The following is a 5322-nucleotide window of genomic DNA, read 5'->3' on the forward strand; positions in this document are numbered from 1 at the left end:
TACTCACGTGAAGGGGTATTTGAGTGTTTACACTTAGCCCTTCATGCTCGCCCCTGTGAATCCCGTAGTTCTTGCTTTCTGCAAGAGGTATGAGGTGTGCCTTGGGAAGATCCACCCATCCTTTTGGAGGATTGTGATCCTCTTGCGCCACTTCTTAAACAACACCAAGTCTCGCTGATTCACCCTTGACCACCTACTCCATTTATACAGTCCCCGAATCTTCCGAGGGTGACTGATCAATCTCGTCCGCCGAGCAAGCAAGGTTCCCTGCATTGATGAGGATCGAGACCGAGGTTGGCAAGGGTAATTCGTTCGGTTGAAAATTGAAGACCTGATTCCCCCCCCCCCCCCCCGAGTTTGTGCCATTCCCCGAGCAGTGGAACACATCCCGTAAGTATTGTCTTCCTTATGTATTTTTTCCCTTTTATTTCTTTTTCTTATCGCTTGTGTTTGTGGTCGTTCAGCCGTTGCCCAAGTTCCAAATGCAATCCCCCGATTCAAGGAGTGGATCGAGGGGATTTGTAAGAAGATGCCTTACTTCGAGCGCGCATGGTGCAAGCTTTCGAAGGGCAGATATGAGGCATGTTCTCATGGTGAGGTTCTTTCCCAAAATTGTTATCATCATGCTTTTAACTTACATAGTGCTAACTTTTCCCTTTTTTTTTGCAGGTTTGCCTAAGACCACCAAACATAGGCCGCTTGGTGAGGATGAGGATCAGGATTTGTATGCTGAGCCCTCTATCTCGGGACAACCTGAGGTTGCCGTGAAGGAGGAGAAGAAGAAAAATAAAAAGAGAAAGTCCTCGGGTTCCCTGGATACTGAAGGGAGAGGAAGAAGAGGCACCCAGGTCTGGAAGCCCAAGAAGAATGCCAAGTCCAGGGCACTGGACTTTGGCTATCTCTACCGGTTCAGGGATGAGCCCGAATAAGATGGAATCTTTATCGCCCATGGATCGACACCCACTGGGGACCAGACGACGAACGAGAAAGGGGGCCACAGGGCCGATCCCCTTCAGGCTCGGGAACTTGAGGGGGAGACGGAGGTTGTGACCTCCCAGAAAGTTGCTCTCATTGTTAAGGAGGTGACTGGTGTCATTGACATCATCGAGACGCCCTCCTATACCGAGTCCATGCTCGAGGAGGCCCAAACGGGCAAAGAAAAATCAAGTGAGGGAGTGCAGGGTTCAGATAACCCCCTCAACTCCTTTTTTGATGGCATAGACATGCCCATATTGGAGGACTTTTTCGGGTTGGGTCACCTGGAGATCCCAAAGAAGGACGTTCCCTCAGGAGCTGGCGGGCCGAGCTCGAGCCCAAAACTGGTAAAGCAATTTTTCGCACCGAGCAAGGACCCCGGGTGCAAGAGAATAGTCATTCTTACAGTCCCAGAGGATGCTCGGGTCATATCCGCTCCGGTGGGAGTATCCAGCTACCTCCGATGCATGGTGACTGAGGAGGACCGGGCAAAGATGAAAGAGGTGGGCATGTTAAGTCTTTTCAATGAGGCACAGTAGGCGCTGAACCGGGTAAGTCGCCAATACTTTTATACCCCCTTATGAACTCCACTTATGTTTTGATGTCTTTCACTGCTTTTGCTGTTTTACAGGCCTCAGTGCTTTACCACAAGAGCTTCCTCCGGGACTACTTGGAAATCAGCCAGCTTGAGTTCGAGCTCAAAGAGCATGTCCGAAATAAAGACATGTATAAGTTTCTCAGTGAGCAACAGGACGAGGCCCTTAAAGACCTCCAGGCCAAACTGGATAAACCTCACAAGGAGGCCTCGAACCTGAAGCGGGAATATGCCGACTTGGTTGAAAAGGTAAAGGTCTTTGAAGCTAAAAATGAGGATCTAGTCATGGTGGCTAACAACATAATTTCGCATGTCCAACAGAAGATTGACCTGATCGACCAGCTCTGAGCCGAGATAAATGAGGTCAAGGCCATGGCCGAAGGGTGGAAGGGCAGGATGGATCTACTGGCTTCGGAGAAGGAAACTGTGAAGGCGGAGCTGTCATCGGTAGAGAACCAACTCCGGGTGGCGAAGGACAAAGCTGATAAGTGGTCGCAGCTGAATGATGATCTTCGAGCATAACTGAGTTCGACCGTCGCACCACGGGGTGCCCCCGGAAAGGAATATGAGACACTAAAGTCCAAATTGGACACAACCTCTGTTGATTCCTAGGAAATGGTAGCCCAGTACAAGGACGATGTGGAGGCGGCCGAGACCCGCCTGAAGACAAAGGTTGAGTACGTAAAGAAGCTGTCCCGAAGAGAGACCCTCGAAGAGATCCACGCCCGAGGCTTTGACCTATCGGCCGAGATAGTGGAAGCTAAGAAGCTTGAGGCCGAGGCAAATGAGCTTTACGAGCCTGAGGCTGCCGAAGGCTCCGAGGGATCCGACAGTTCTAGTGACGAGTTTGGCCCCGATGAAGACCAAGCGTAGACGCCTTAGTACTTTCACAGTTTTTGTTTTTCCTTATGTATATTGTTTTTGTTTATTTTGAGGTCATTTTTATTGGGCCTTTGTAAATATATTTTAGAATATATATATATATATATATATATATATACGAAAATTTCCCTTTCTAGCAATATCATGCCTTTACTTTTTCAGCATCTTTTTGCAATTTCTATTTGTAACGACCCAACCGGTCATTTTTAGTATTTGCATTCTGTTCAGCCGTTTGAAATCTTGAGTAGCTTCATATGATGTATTATGACTTGTGTGAATCGTCAGTTTTGGTTTTCAGTTTATTCGGAATTGATTTGGAAGAATGATTCTCTACTAGGAAGCTTTAAGTTGGAAGAGTTGACCAAGTTTGATTTTTTAGTACTTGACCTCAGATCGGAGTTTAGATAGTTCCGTTAGGTCCAGATGGTGATTTTGGATGTAGGCGTATGTCTGGATTTGCATTTGGATATTTCTAGAAGGTTTCGACACTATTTGGCGAAAGTTGAAAATTTGAAGGTTCGAACTATTCATAAGTTTGACCGGGAGTTGACTTTGATGATATCGGGTGTGAATTGTAGTTCCGGGAATTGGAATAGCTTTATTATGTTATTTGGGACTTTTGTGCAAAATTTGAGTTCATTCCGAGTTGATTTGATAAGGTTCGGCACGAGTTTTGGAAGTTGAAATATTCAAAGTTCATTAAGTTCGACTAAGTGCGATTCGTGGTTTTGATGTTGTTATGCATTATTTGAGGCCTCGAGTAAGTCCGTGTTAGGTTATGAGACTTTTGGTATGTTCGCACGAGATCTTGAAGGGCTCGGGTGAGTTTCAAATAGATTTGGGTTGTGTTGCGCTCGTTTTTTATGTTTCGACGTCGTTTCTTCAAGCATAAATGGTACCACATTAAGCAAATGAGCTCCAATTTTTGTTTTGATTGAAAAATTAGATCTGTATCGTAATTTTGGAACCATAAAAACTAGAATCATCAAGTCTCGACATCGTATGAGAAATTTATGGTCATTTTACTAAGAATTGGATTGCCAGATTTTTTTTCCAGTTTAATTACAAAATTACCACTGAATTCGTATTTAAAAATCTGCACTATTTTCAAATATTGAAACCAACATATCTCCTTCATTATAGGGTCGAATGGAGTTATTCAAAAGCCTAACTTGACTGGAATTTCATAAGAAATCCATTGGAGGCATCAAAAGCTAGTCTCAGGATCATTTAGCACAAGAAACGAGATAAAACTGCTGGACAAAAATATATAATATTGAGGGTTTGTTCATTTGGTCATATTTTGAGTTGGGGAGCTCGAATTTGGGCGATTTTGGTGGCAATTTTCATCACATGGATTGGGATAAGTGTTCTCTACTCTGTTTTGGTAATATTTCATGAATCCTTCTTTGTTTTTGGTATTTGATTGATGATTTCAAAGTGAAATTTGGGAGTTTTTGTCTAAAATTTCATAAAGTGAATTTTTGAGTTTCGAACATCGATTCGTAGTCAGATTTGAGTAAAAATAGTATGGTTGGACTCGTAATTGAATAGTTATCGAATTTTATGAGTTTTGTTGGATTCCGAGATGCGGGCCCGGGTTTGACTTTTTGGTTGACTTTAGGGCTTTTGATTAAATATTCCACCTTTATTTATTGAATTTATTTCCTTTGGCATTATTTGATGTTCTTGAATTTGTTTTAGCTAGTTTCGAGTCGTTCGGAAATCAATACGTACGGGATGGCATTTCTAGAGTATTGTTTGGCTTGCTCGGTATTGAATTTGGCTTGTTCGAGGTAAGTAACACTTCTAAACTTGGTGTTGATGGTATGAACCCATGAATATACGTGTTATGTGTTTGGTGATGAGGTGACACACATGCTAGGTGACAAGCGTGTGGGCGTGCACCGTATAAATTATGACTCGGTTGATTCTGTGGTACTGTGTAGATGCCTAATCTTGTTTCTCTCCATGAAATTCCTACGTGTTAGAGTAATTGAGTTTTGATATATGTTAGAAATTATGTTTAGGCTATATATTGATTTTGTTGGGACCCATTGGGGTCATTTATGTTGTTGAGTTATTTGTCTAAATTGCAATTATGTACTCAGTCATATTCATTCATTTGCATATCATATCTCATTCTCTATTATCACTTGTTGTCACATCATGTTATCATTATTGGGTTGTTTGGCGTGAGATTTATGAGGCCGAGAGGTTGGAGAGGATGATGAATGAGTGAGGCTGAGGGCCTGATTATGAGTGATATTTATGGGATCGGGTTGCACGCCGCAGTAGGCTTTATTGGTTCATGCCATGATTGGCTTATATTAGCGCTTGGGCAGGATCCGCCCCTCCAGAGTCTGATATACCAGCAGTGAGCGCAGGTACCTACTGAGTATGAGTGTGAGTGCTGAGTGATTGGGAGGACTAAGTGACTAGGAGGACTGAGTGACTGGGAGGAATGAGTGACTGGGAGGAATAAGTGACTGGAAGGACTGAGTGATTGAGCGTGCTGAGTGAGGTTGACTGCTACGAGAGCATGAGCACGTGAGTTTATCATTGTGGTACATTACACTTGACATACATACTTGGCATGTAGGCATTGAGATACATTTCCTCATGTTGTACGGTATTGTGACATTCATGACTTCATATGCATATTGACATGTAGGCATAGAGATGTACTTTCCCCATGACATCTAATAATGAAACATCTTATCTGTTGTTAAAAGTATTTGGGGAAAATCACAATTTTTCTGATACACTCACATTTTTGGGGATTTCGGTGAAAGATTTGGGTTTTCTTGTTATACCTGAAAAGTATGCCTATTTACCGTAACTATGAATGAGCTGAGCATCATATCTTT

The sequence above is a fragment of the Nicotiana tabacum genome, chromosome 4, assembly GCF_000715075.1.
Source record: "Nicotiana tabacum cultivar K326 chromosome 4, ASM71507v2, whole genome shotgun sequence".
In the NCBI taxonomy this organism is placed as follows: domain Eukaryota; kingdom Viridiplantae; phylum Streptophyta; class Magnoliopsida; order Solanales; family Solanaceae; genus Nicotiana; species Nicotiana tabacum.